At 38.4% G+C, this 14,750-nt stretch overlaps 1 protein-coding gene across 5 annotated transcripts in view; it reads left to right on the top strand.

Moving 5' to 3' along the window:
- Positions 1–14,750, top strand: part of LOC124262932 (rho GTPase-activating protein 7-like) — a 234,708-nt gene that overhangs the window by 82,227 nt on the left and 137,731 nt on the right. The gene's annotated exons all lie outside the window — the stretch shown is intronic.

Here is a 14,750-nt window from a genome sequence, read left to right as displayed (position 1 = left end):
AGTGATCATACACATCTCACATTTCCCCAATTTATGCCTCTGGAAGATGATGTCAACCACTTTATAACTGAGTTCCAAGATCCAAGATGAGCAAAGATTGAACAAGTGACTCTTATTTATCTTGACAATTTTCTTTTCCGTTCATGTTATGTACTCAATGATGTCCTTATTAATGATATCTTATCTGAATTATTAGACATGCATTCTGTTTGAGTGCTCTTGATATCACCCCTTGAATCTCCAATGCACCCAGCAGGTATTCCATGTTCAAGTATGACTGCACTGACTGAATGTCAGCACAATGAAACACTAGAAGTCTTATTGATAACTGGGGAAGAACCTCTTCACATGAACGTTTTCATATTTTGGAGAGGAATATAAGTTGTCATTAATATGATACACTTCAGCATATGAAGTGGTAACCTGCATGACACATGCAACATATCTTTTATCCAAAAACATTTAGAGACGAATTTTCAAACATAAAATCCAGATATCGGTAGTTACATGACTGCACTTTGTGACCTAAGACGCACATGTAAGACATCACTCGTCACCATAACATATACGTACAGAGGTATCTTCAGTTTCACAGGTTCTCAATGTGAAACATATGTCCCTTCATGTTGCTTCACAGTTCCCTGTGAATCATTTCCTGGTGTAAGTCTCCCCTCAACCACACCTGGGTGTACAAGATGGAGGTTATATAAGTACATATGTGCAGCCCCTCTTGGCTTCAGAGTTAAACTCTTCAGATACGTTGTCTAGGGCCAGTAAACAACCACTCCTGTTCGCCTCTTGTTTAGAGTTAGTGAGTGAATATTGCTGTATACAACAGTAAGCAATATTCCAGCTGTAAATCTTCCAGACACAAGATTAAATTAAAAAATGAAACTCAAGTCTAGTGCATTTAATATGATTCAGCAAGGTTGCCTCAGGAATTAAAATTGTCCAGGGCCTAGATTTTTGAAGCTCTCTTAGCACTAAGATAGTCAGGAATTAACATTAACTTTGTCCTAAGGGCTGAAAATCTAAGCCCTGGGCTCCAGTTGGGTCTTACATTTTTTTGTGTGGACATATATCTATGAATACAACATCCTTTGTCGAGAACTACGTATTAGCCTGCTTGTAAGTAATTAAGTCTGGACAAGCAGACCAGTGGTCAAAGGTGTGAGCAACAATCGACAGGACTAGGGTGCGATAATAGACATATCACAGTCAGACAACCCAAAGTCCCATAATGTCATCTTTTGTAACAAACAGGCACCTACGGCCATTTTGAACAACATTCCACATATAGGCCCTTGTTTAGAACTGTAGTACAAAGCTTGCATGTCAGTGTATATCTGACTTCATACTCTGGAGAGAGGAAGATTGGTGGTTGAATCCCATCGCCATATCCCACTAAGTCACATTGGAGGATGAATTTAGCTTTTAGAATTTAACTCTTTGGGGTATTTTAGCCATATACCTAAAAAGTATCTATCCTTAAAAATATACCACATTTTCTACATGTTAGTTAGTTAGATATTTAGAAAATTGCTACAAATATTCACATTTATGTTTCCCCTCAGTTTTAATTAACAATTTGTGTGATGCTTCATACAGTGATAGCTTGACAGAAAATACATCATCGATAAGCTCCCCTGATACAACAACATTATATATTCCTCAATGGTTAAAGTCCACTTGATTTGTTCACATTACTCATGTTTGGTCATGCTACAGCAAATGATAACTACTCTTGAGCAGTATATAATTTTGGAGATGAAGTCAGCTAAACTCTGATACCTTGCTGGAATTGGAGTTTTTTTTGTTTTGTTTTTATTTGTTGCATAGATCTGTAAACAGTGGTAGCAGCACTGTAATGCATTATTTAGTCCAGTTGTTGGTGTGGTCACTTGCAACATAAAGGTCTCGGTTCAGTTCCCACGTGAATCCCACTTTTTGTATCTGCTACGTTGTCTACATCAGTGATGGCTGTGTAATAATTCACTGAGATTCATGCTTGCTGTTTAGAAAGAATGGATTATGAGTCTGAAAATGTGCTAGATTAAGGTGATATATGAGCAGTAAGGACATTGATTATAAACATGATTGAAATATGTTACACTAATGTAAATCATTGCTTTCCAACCATCCAGGAACGTTTCTACAGGCAGACTAGTTACCATGGAAACTAATGCATATCATGTGGTTCCAGGTAGTTTTGAAAGCAAGATTCTTTTTCAAAAGACAAAATATGACTGGTCGGAAATAGCATCTTATTTAGCTACAACTGTTGGCAATTATTTATCAAAGTAATATTCTTTTCCAAAGAAGAAGATGATACTGGCCTGTTATGGCATGGTCTTCAGCTAATGAGGTCTGACAATTTATTTGGAAAGTTTTGCAAAAGACAAATGATGATTGGCCACAAATAGCATCTTATTCAACAAATAACAACTTTATGTTACAAGAATTTGTTGTGAGTACATGGATACCAATTCATCATCATTATATTTTTAGTCAAAAAGTGGACTATCAATATTTCATCTGGTCTAATGGTCTCAGAGGAAGTGGTATCCAGGAGGTGTGATATATCATGATGTACACCATCTTGATAACAGATATATGAGTTACTTCAAGTTCCAACAGGCCACTTGCTATACAGTCCAACAGGTTGTCTCATTACCTTTAACAGAGATCCAACCTGTCTGATCTGGTGGAGTTCCAGTCAGTATAGCACTAAATGATTTGGAAATGTCAAAATAGTGAACATGAAAATTACAAATAATTCCTTACATATGCATTACATCATCTGAATGAGCAGTGGCAGTATAAGTCATCACATGTTTGTCTACATATTCTTTTTTTAATATGATAAAAAGAACATCCATCAGTGGTTTCCTTAGAAACCAGCTGATGAGGTTGTTCTGATTTGGCAGCCATGTTTTAAAGCCATTTTGTTTTCTGACTTCTAAATATTTAAAAAACAGTCATCCAAGATGCCTATTTACAGTGATTTTAGTGAAGATATTCATACTCAAGATGATATTATCATGATATCTTTGCACAACCTGCCATACCTGTAAAGATCTGGTCTTCAGCAACACATGCTTCTTGTAAAGGGCAACTAACGGGATCAGGTGTTCAGGCTTGCTTACTTGGTTGACACATGTCATCGTATCCCAATTGCGTAGATCAATGCTATTGCTGTTGATCACTGGATTGTCTGGTCCAGAATCGATTATTTACAGACCGCCACCATATAACTGGAATATTGCTGAGTGCAATGTTAAACAAACAAACAAACAAACACAACCTGCTGTATGTCACAAAATCATTATTGTAATGACAAATTAGTTGGTAGGAGTCAGCACTGGTGATATTGTCTCCATCTCCCTCATTGTGTCAAATTGGTGCTGGTCAGCTACTAATGCTTTAGGTTTCACAGTTTGTTTCTAACTAAATATGCTACTCAAAAGAACTTAAGGAACACATATTTTTTCATAAGAGCAGACCAATTTTATTTCTTGTTTTACGGATCCACCGGTCGTATTTCTTTGAAGGATCAAAAAAAAAAAAAAAGTTAATATTCCCCGCTCAAAAAATAAAATCCCAATGTTTTATTGGTAAAAAATGTAAATTTACAAGAATTGTTTTTTAGATTGTGTTTTGCCCCATATACACTTCATTAATTGACAAAAGTAGAATACTTTTAGGATTTATTATTTTTATTTATTTTTTTCTCCTGCCTTTAGGTTTTCTGAGTACAAACATCTGTAAAACAAGAAATAAAATTGGTCTGGCCTAAGGCTGTAGTTCAACTGCCATGACAGTCTACCCACCAACAAGTGGGCCCTGATACCCAAACTTGTTCCACCCTAGTTTCTTGTGTCGACATGGTAAACTGGTCCACTGCCTGTCCAAGTGCAGCTCTCCAAAATGTGGCCGGGCCAGACCATGTCACCATGTCGCGTCCAGCTCATGTCAATTCCTTTGATCTCAATGACAGGAACAAGACCCCATTATTGTCTGTCTAGCTGACACAGAGGTGCTGAGATTGGGGTAAACACCCTGGTCAGTCTCGGTCAGATTGACCCACTCAGGAAGCAGGTGCCCTTCCAGTTATACATATAGAGACCTAATGTACTGGGGTCTATCATAAATGACCTGGTACCGACTCTTTACATAGTGTCACCATGTTGATTGTAGCCTGCTCCATTAGCCAGTAATGTAGGGATTCTTTCACCTTGTCAAGGAAGTAATTAAAGAGGTGTTATCATAAGACCTACTTTTGATGCTGGGAACTATTTTTGTAACAAATTATGGTAATGTCAGTCAATAATGTGTTGTAAGGGTATGTGGGAAAGTCAACATGTAAACAGTGCTGGACAGTGTTGGTTCTTGACCAGTGAGGTAGGTGGCAACACTCTCATGTAGACATCCATAATAGCTGTGCTTGAGGCTTTTCACAGATACACAATGTTTCATCCTGTACGCATAGATAATGTGAATGACTGCAAACGATTTCAGCTGCAAGTCCTACGGAACTGTTTGAGTCATAAGACTTGTTACAGTTGTAGATTGTCACAGAAAACTGACATTTCTTTTCTGATCAGGAACACAAGGTGCAGTGTGTCAGTAGGTGACTTTCTTCAACCTTGCATTAGAATAGCCATCAATATCATCCTGAACATTTGTGAGCATTTGACTTCCAGTGAAGCATGCCACAGGTCACAAACCTTGATACCCCATATTGTTGCCTAGACGACAACAGACACAAACCTTGATACCCCATATTGTTGCCCAAGACGACAACAGACACAAACCTTGATACCCCATATTGTTGCCTAGACGAAAACAGACACAAACCTTGATACCCCATATTGTTGCCCTAGACGACAACAGACACAAACCTTGATACCCCATATTGTTTAGAAAGCAACAGACACAAACCTTGATACCCCATATTGTTGCCCTAGACGACAACAGACATAAACCCAGATATAAGTCTGTTGCTTAATAAAAAAAGGAAGTTTTATATGCTATCTTCTTGATGGGGAATTTATAAAAATATGACTGTATCAGATATCTTTCATATGTATCAGTGATATCAGAAATAAGAAATCAGATATTCCGTAATGTTTAATAACCTACACTATACAATCATTCAGTCTATAAAAAAGGATCAAGGGTTAATCCAGTGTATCTGGTGGTTTAAAACACAGATGGAATAAATCGTGTGCAAATGTGTCCTCATATGTGAAAGTGATACAGAGCAAATGCAACCAAAAACCAGAATATTTCCATACATGGTGCTAGACCTATTGCTTAATGGCACCTCGTGCATGGTCTGAATGACCACAGTTCATCTATGTCATCATTCCAGTAACTGATGGCATAGTCATTGATCTTTGCAAATTTGATTCCTGACATGCCTCACCCAAGTCTGTGATCCTGGCCATCTGATCCTGGAAATCACCTTTTCCCAATTCCAGCCACCATACAAAATTACAAAGCCAGTTTATTACACCACCACCACCAAGTACACACGCATGCACACAGGCGCGCGCGCACGCACGCACACACACACACCAATATGTCTGTTTCCAGTTATCCGACCGACCCTATCCTAACCCGCTCAAACCTAAAGCTTTTTTTAATCAAGTCAAAATCATGACTGGAGTGAATTTCAACTCGTCATTTTCATCCAAATCGAGTATGATATGTTTTTTAGTGTATGTAAGGCTAAACTGGATTACACTGAATTGGCATAATAATCTCTCACTGACAAATAAATAACATGAATTTTAAAAAAATAAATAAATAAAGTAATAAAAAAAAGAAGATAAAATCTACCCACCTACCCTGTTTTTAAAAAGCATGTAATAGGAAATGGGGACGGGGGGGAGGGGGCTTAGTGCTCAAATGAATGCTTGCTCCACCCATATCCAACAAAATGAAACAAATATGTGAGTCTCAAAAATACTACATGGTGGTCAGTGCGCTGGACGTTTGGATGGAATGCCTCGGGTCACTGGACTACAATTAAGGTCGTTTATCGGAGACTTCTGGACCTTGAGGCTCCTGTATATCTTGACAGGTTTTATACCATCTTTTAATGAGTAAGTTTATCTTGAAGTGGAGGATACAGTGACACCTGTTATCTTGACCCTCTTCTAGTGACCCTCAGGCTGAAGGTTTTCTACCAATGTTTGAAAGAAAAGGCATTTCGAGGATATCTGTATTTTGACTGTTAATGCTGAGGGTTCAGTTCAAACCTTTTGAAACCTGTTACAAAATGTGTCCAGTCAAGCTGTTGGTGATAATAAATGATGCAGCTGACAATCATTGACTGAATCTCACACAGTCAATGATTATACATTTCACAACAAACAACAAATACCATGTGTTACTCTGGCTTACTTAGTTCTGCTGCAATCTCATTGTATGATGTCATAGCACTGTGATGTCATAATGGAATCATTGATGTAAGTTGGAGGCAAGTTAAATTCATGGAGAGACCATTTGTTAGGAAACTAGCTCACTGATATGGATGTTAGGAGATTTAATAATAATCATGATTTCATCTAAACCTATTTTAACCCATGTTCCAAAAATGTTACAAACAAGTGCTATTTTTGTGCATAAAGAAGTGTTTTTCAGTACCTGTTCAGTAACATCTCTTTATTAACAGTTGGTTTGTTTGTCATGTTAATAATGCACACATATACAATAAATTCTGTTGATAAATCTGCCAGGGGTCAAGACAGAACAATGTTTAGCTCCTGCTGAAGTTTATAAATTTGTTTCATCAATTTTTAAAGTAAATATAAGGCATAATCGTGATACATCTCTCAATTTCTGAACTATCCTAGACTCCATGCTAGTCGTGTGGGGTCATAAACAATAACACTCCACACCTTGAGGACACTGGTCATGGAGGCTTTCCCAGCCAGAGGGTCTCCACACACCACCTACACAATAACAATGTCGATACAATCACCGATATAGCAGCCACGAGCCCACCTCACGCAGGAACAATCGTAAAGCATGTATGTTGAACAGAATGACCGAATTAATGGGCACGATTTGATATGGTATGCTGACGATTATATGTTGGGGTAGGACATCCCATGCTGTCTGACCGTTTTGGGGTCAAGCTCTGATTGCTAACATTTGTTGTTGGTCATTCAAGCATGTAGCGGAATGTGAAGTATACGCGACACTGTAAATCACTTTAAACTAAACAAGTTGTTTGTATTGGTCCTTGAGGTGTAGTGGATGATACTGTATCACAGGTCAGGGATATCATTTTTAAAGAGCATACCGTCTTGCCTGACTTGGTGTAGCTTGTCCAGCAGCCTTGGTATGTCAGGGTATGTTGTGAGGAGATAGTTTCCTTGTATGTGCCTACACGTGCTGTCGGAATACTACAAACAAATGAGATATGTCAACTATGCTGGAATCTGACCACAGGTTGAATCTTCAGGGACAACTAATACTGTTTTATCCACTAGCGGGTGTTAAGGACTAGGCTGATTGTCAGCTGTTGTGTTTCATAACCATCCCGGATACAGCTTTAAGGAAGTCGTATTGCAGTGTGTGCAGATATACTGTATGTGTGTTACCTGTGGAGGTACATCACCTGGGACAACACCTGGATGTACCTGTGATTGGGATTGTTCAGGATGTGGTTATAAGTATTTCTATGAAATGGAATCTACCAGGTTGAAATGTTAACTGGTGAGTAAGTATACTGTTTTAAGTCTTTTATAGGCATATACAGTGAGAGAGTTTTGTTAAATCCAACTTCAATAACTTCCTTGAGTGGCATTTTAAAAGTTGGGAAGTACAATATAGACAATAAGTAAATAAAGAAGTTGTAATCCATAAAGTATGTGTTTATGTAGTCTGTCGTACAGACCCTGAAGTAAATATATCCAAGAAAGCCCACGCAAGTCTAGAAAATGTGGCAAGTCTAGATTTCCTCAGCTTCAGGAAATGAAGAAAGTCTCAGGGCTCCTTTTCATTGTATTTTTTTTACTATGACTTTTTTTCAGTAAAATATGTTCATTACAGAGACTAGTTGTTAGTCTAGTGTATATGCCACTTTAACAGTATTCACAATATATACTGGACAAAATAAGTTAGGGATAGGAAAATTTACATATATCCTTAACTATTTTTGTCCAGTACATATCATTGTGTCAGCTTGATGGAGGAGAACTTGTTGAGGTGATACTTGTCTCAGCCATTTGCCACGTTATTGAATCCTGTGAGGACTGGCATGATGCTACAGTCATGTTTGTTTGTTGTTTAACGTTGTTGTTTTATATAGTACAGCTGTACAACGACAACCTATAATCAATCAGTCTGAATCAGACAATCCAGTGATTGATATCATGAGCAACAATACATGCTACTGGGGTATAATGACAATCAATCAACAAGTCACCACACCTGATGTCCATGTCCATTAAGTCACCTCTTATGACTAGCAAAGGATGCTGGGATATATCTTATCCCAGAATCCTATGTAGGTATAACATTTCAGTACATACTTTGGACATTGTGTTTGAACAGCGTCAAAGAAATTTGCTGAGTCACCAATGCTCCCCATAAAGTGACAGTTTCAACATATTCCTCTCAGTGACTAAAATAAAAATTGCTGGGGTGCCTATTTGCCTGAGTTAACTCTCCCTTAAACAAGATATTACTTCATCATAAGAGTATATGTATTTATTATAGAGAACAGGTGCGTGGACATATGAACTTTTCTTTAATCAAATAATGTGTCCAAACAATCATATATGGAGTTGAAGCTGCTGGTGAAGATACTGTGAGTGAGTGAGTGAGTGAGTGAGTTTAGTTTTACACCACACTCAGCAATATTCCAGCTATATGATGGCAGTCTGTAAACATTCAAGTTTGGACCAGACAGTCCAGTGATCAACAGCATGAGCATCGATCTATGCAATTGGGATACAATGACATGGTGAAGATACAGTATTTGATGTCTGTTCTGACATTGAGGATTCATCTGTGTCTATGTTACAACCAACCCATCTTGTGGTTTATATTTGAGGAGATATGTGGACTATGCTGGTACATGTATCTGTAGAGAAGGTACTGTAGTTTCATGGCCCTGGCTCACTTCCTGGAAATATTTTGCAGCATTGGCATGATTGCTATTCTTTAATAACAGGGGGCACGGGTGGCCCAGTTGTCAAAGGTGCAGCAGTATGCTTTGTGGAGTTGCATCCCATAGTAATGGGTTCGAATCTCTGATCACCCTGTATTCATCAATATGCCCAGGCTCATGGACTTGATTTGTTTGTTATTTTGTGCCAAGATGAGCCTTTTTCCAGTATGTGACAGTGGTCTGCAGTTAAGGAGATGAAATTTCAATCAGTCCTAGAGAATGGAAAGAGGATGAAAATGGGAATAGGGTGAAAATGGGAATGAGTTAAAAATAACAAATTGGATGGTAGTAGGATCAAGTGAGTGAGTATGGTTTACACTGCAACATCATCCCAGATAGCATTCAGACGTTGACCCAACGTTGGCAATGGTTTTGCCAACATTGCTAACGTTAGGCCAACGTCCGAATGCTATCTGGGATAGAGGTTGACACTAGAAATGGGCCTCACACATTGTACCCATGTGGGGAATCGAACCCGTGCCTTTGGCATGATGAGCAAATGCTTCAACCACAAGGCTATCCCACAAGATGGGAATAGGGAGGTGTGGGGGGTATTGGATGAGGAAAATAAGGTGGGAATGTAGCAGGGATGGGTTTAAGAGTGAGTTTAGTTTTACCCTGCACTCAGCAATATTACAGCTATATGATGGTTTAAGATGACAATGGGATTTGGTAATGATTTGGATTTGGATTAGGATGAAAATGGGATTAGGATGAAGGTGGGAATGGAATGGGGATGAGTTTGAGGTGATGATGGGAATGGGAAGAGATTGGGATGTGATTCGGTTTGGGATTAGGGAGAGAATGGGAAAGCATTTTTAAAAATATGCTCATGGGTATGCAGGCAGATTTGATGATGATGGTGAGAACAGATAAAGGATGATTTCCAAGAATCCAGTTGGTTAGTGATGCAGAAAATATGCAAAGTCATTGTTAACCCGGACCCTGTTTCATTCAGTCTTGCTGAAACTGACTGTCTATAGAAATGTAACAGCTTGTTACTCTTAAAATACATACCTTCTCAATATAAATGTAGATCCATGCGTTACACCACTACTTACAGGGTATCCGGTCTGAATAGTGGGTATTAATAAATAGAAACCACATTTCATGACTGACTGACTGAGTTGATCTCGGTTTTGACTGGCAGACGTCTGGTATGTTTGATTTGATAAGATGACAGTATTATGAACATGACTTTGCCAAGTTTTTGCCTGGACTACACTGTGTGGTTTGTACAGTGTCATTACAAGTCACGGTTCGGGAGTAAAGTAAGGCTGCTTAATTACTGAGATATCTCTCAGGGAAAGCAGAATGTTCTTTGAATTGATCAGTAATGTGATGTTTACATTGAAAGAATTTTCTTTTCAAAAGATAGGAGGTTGGTATATACACCATGGGAAAAGTGTTTGACGATGAATGCTGGAAGTTTGTTGCAGTTTGAATAGTTTTTATGTGTCTGTTGTGACTGTTTCCCTGCTGCATGATCTGTCTACCTTAATGCGTTGATGTGGAATGTCTTTAACCCCAAGTGACTTCTCCAGTCTTGTCATCGATGAGATCTAGATTCTCTACAAATCTATTTTGCTGGGATTCCATGTTGAAATATATCATCTATGCTGGCCACATAAAGCAGTGAATGCTTCGGATGGTCAAGCCTGATGATTTTGGTTGATAGAGTTTCTTCTTGATCAATTGTGTGGATTGATATCTATAACTGCAGTACTCACACTGACAGGAAGTGCCTAGATTCTCCACAATCGCAGACCCGTGAAGATTCGGGTTAGAATATTGATCTTCAGTAACCAGTGCTTGTCGTAAGAGGCAACTAACGGGATCAGGTGGTCAGGCTTGCTGACTGAGTTGACACATGTCATCGGTTCCCAACTGCGCCGATTGATGCTCATGCTGTTGGTCCCTGGATTGTCTGGTCCAGACTCGATTATTTACAGACCGCCGCCATATAGCTGGAATATTGCTGAGTGCGGTGTAAAACTAAACTCACTCACTCACTTCACAATCACAATAATAGATGTGTATTGAACGAGTGTGTTTTTCACAGCCTTTATCAATATCCCTGACATACCAATGTGGTGAACACCAAAAATGGGCTTCACAAAATCTATTTATATTGGGAATTAAACCTGGGTCTGTGGCATGACTCTTTAACTTCTGTTCTACACCTCCACCTCTATAGATATGTAGACATTATTGTGAAACAGACACCATGTGGTTATATAGTCTGTCATACAGACCCTGAAGCAAATATATCCACGAAAGCCTAAACAAGTCTAGAAAATGTGTCAAGTCTAGATTTCCACAGCTCTGAAAATGAAGAACGTCTCAGGGCTCCTTTTCATTATATATATATTTTTTTTTACTATAAGCTTTTTTTCTGTAAAATATGTTCATTTCAGAGACTAGTCTAGTGGTTATTATACAGAGCCTCTTGCTTCAGTGTGATCACACCATAGAGCCAAGAAGGGCCTCAATTAGTACAACCTCTAGACCTTGGAGCCGCTTGCTTGACTGTCATCTCACCATGGTGTCAAGAAAGGACTTGATCTCTACGTATTTTATTACAGATATGTGGAGACTGTACATTCTCTTGCTTCAGAATGATCTCACCATTGGGTCAAGAAGTACGTAGATCTCTACAATGTCTAATACAGATATGTAGATACCTTTAAGTTGTTAAGATGTGGACAGATGTGCCAATTGTGCTTAAGCAGGTAAGTATTTCTACAAATATAGTTTTGGTGTCAGATATGATCTCCGTGTCGCCATAGGTACAAGTGGCTTTTGAATGTCCTGCATTAGAGATAGCATCTAGGACCAATTACAGTAATAGTCACTCTTTGAATCCATTTGGGAGATGACAAACATGCTTGTGTATGCTGATAATGCACAGGTTGAAAGTTGAAATCTCATGACATTCACAAGTTTTCCTTTTGTGTGTCTATTGCTAACTGATATAATCTTTAAACACCCAAGTGCTCCTCCACCAGGTCATGGGCCTTTAATGTATAACAGAGTCACTACGTAGCATGGTACATGCCTTTAATGAGGCAGATGCTGTTAGCTGGGTAGTCTCTGTAATGTATTCAGGGATCGGGTTTCAACAGATAGCTTCTGTTGGTATCTTACTCTTCTACTTTGTATAATTTATCTGTCAAGGTCGTTTTTGCTTTAAGAACTGCATAGGGCTGTAGTAAGTCAGGAAAACGTTTATATCAATTTTAGGCAAGTGTGTATGAATTATTAGATTATCATGCGAGATAAGATTATCATCCAAACCTGACTCCCTTTAGATACTCATGAGAGATCACAGTTGATTACAGGCAGTGGGGTGGCCTAGTGGTTAAAGCATTCTCTAAAGAGCATGGTTCGATTCACCACATGGGTACAATGTGTGAAGCCCATTTCTGGTGTCCCCTGCTGTGATATTGCTGGAATATTGCTAGAAGTAATATAAAACTAAACTCACTCATTCACAGTTGATTGTGTCAGATGTCAATGCAGATACAGAAAATATGTACCCTTATGATCTATTCAGTCATCATGTTCATTCTTTGAAGAATGTCAAACCTCAATCCTACCTTTTCGGAAAATTTCTAATATTATGAAATATTTCATGGAACGCTGGGCAATAAATATGTTATCTTATCCATCTACGCCAGCCTTAAGGGCCTGCCATTTCATGTGTGGTTGAGGAGGTAAATGCAGATTATCTTCAAGTTTTATCCACTTGAATAAACTGGATGTCCCCCAAAATATGTCGTGATTTTTAAAAATGTTTTATGGCTTCTCTATTCACAGAATAAATTCTGTGTTTAGAAGCAGGGATGAAAAAGATATCTTATGAGGGAAATACCCAACCCTAGGTTCCTCACTGTCAACATAATCTGGTTTTGTTTCTAATTTTACAAGAATTTTCTAAATTAAATAAATATGCTTGAAACCTCAAAAATACATTAATGTTGATCCAAGAGAGCAAGGGCTAACACTTTAAGCCCTGTATGTAAACAAACTCTCTAGACCCATTCCTCGAAATGACAGTATGGACACGCCAGACATGAAATGTTAACACCCAGGATAACGCCATCAAATATTATCCAAGCGATAAGCAATAATTTGTGTATTCACCATCAGTATTAAAAGCTAGAACAAGGAAAGGGTGGATCCCACTGTTTGTTTATGGCTGTTTGAGAGGGGGGCAGCTCGAGGCAATCAGGAGGATCTCTCGGGGTACTGGGTTGCTGTCTGCAGTGCCTGATACCTGTACTTGACATTGATGTTTGGACACATGTCTTTTCCCATCCTATCTGGCTCTGTCTGCCAATCACACTGGCATGTACGTGCCTCCGGTCATTGTATCTACTGCTTGCTTTATTGTTGAATATGAAATCAACATATTTTCATGGCGTCTTTGGCCTCAGGGACATCTTGTTTTTGTTTGCCATGTGCCAGGTTGTTAAATGTAAATTAAGCTGGAAGTCATTTTGTAACAAGCTTATTGATTGTATCAAATTTTTAAATTTATGTATTTTTTCCAGATTGAATTGATAAATTTGAGGAAAATGTATTTTTGAATTCCATGCCTTTGACACATGCTTGTATTTGATGGTGGTGAATAAGGCTTATCCTAGTGACTAGAGAGAAGTTTATTGGTCACATAATGGCTTTTGAGATTGCTGGCTTTCAGAGGTCACCAATTGGATTGGTTGGTCTGGTTTCGATGACTTGGTTGATGGTGTTTCCTACCCCAGTGATGTGAACTGTTCTTCACTATATCAATCACTGGATTGTCTGGTACAGACTTGATTATTTACAGGTCAGATGTTGGTAGATGACCAGTTGAAGCTCCCAAGTTTGTAGTGGTTGACACTCTGTGATATTGCATTGAGTTAAACATAATTCACTTTCTGATTCTAAGACAGACTTCGCATAATGAAGACAGATCCATCTCTGACTCTGACTCTAGACTCTCCGAAAGGATATTGATGTAACTCTTCAAAAGAAAATTGAACTGATCTCTTTTTATAGACTATATGTTTGATAGTCTCCAGTAGTTATTTAGTTAATCAAAATTTCAAGATTATATGCATATCCAAGCTTATCTAGACCTACCCATTGTAAAGAAATGATTGCTAAACATCCATGTACAGATATACTACCCATCAAAAGTTTAGACTCGCTTAAATCCATTCACTATATGTTATGTATGTACATATGGTTACAACGAAGAAGAATTTCTCCACTAACTTGGGGGAAACATCTTCAAACCTTATGCAGATTAATTGCACGAGGACCATGCATCAAATTGCTGAAAAGCACGTGCATATATCGTGCATGTGAACAGCTGCGTTTTGGTGTAAAGTTTTGATAAAAAATTGCCATAACAGTTGACTGAAGTAAGTGGCTACATTTACACTAGTGAGTCTAAACTTTTGATGGGGAGTATTAATCAAAGGCAAGATCATAATGTTTACACAATAGACATGTCACAAAACAATAAGACTGATGCAAGTAATATTTTTTTCACAAATTACAGGTAGAC

The sequence above is a fragment of the Haliotis rubra genome, unplaced genomic scaffold (genome assembly GCF_003918875.1).
Source record: "Haliotis rubra isolate DU_JTF1 unplaced genomic scaffold, ASM391887v1 Scf86, whole genome shotgun sequence".
NCBI lineage: Eukaryota > Metazoa > Mollusca > Gastropoda > Lepetellida > Haliotidae > Haliotis > Haliotis rubra.
The sequence above is the reverse complement of the archived record's forward strand: the minus strand, read 5'-3'. Positions and strand labels throughout refer to the sequence as shown.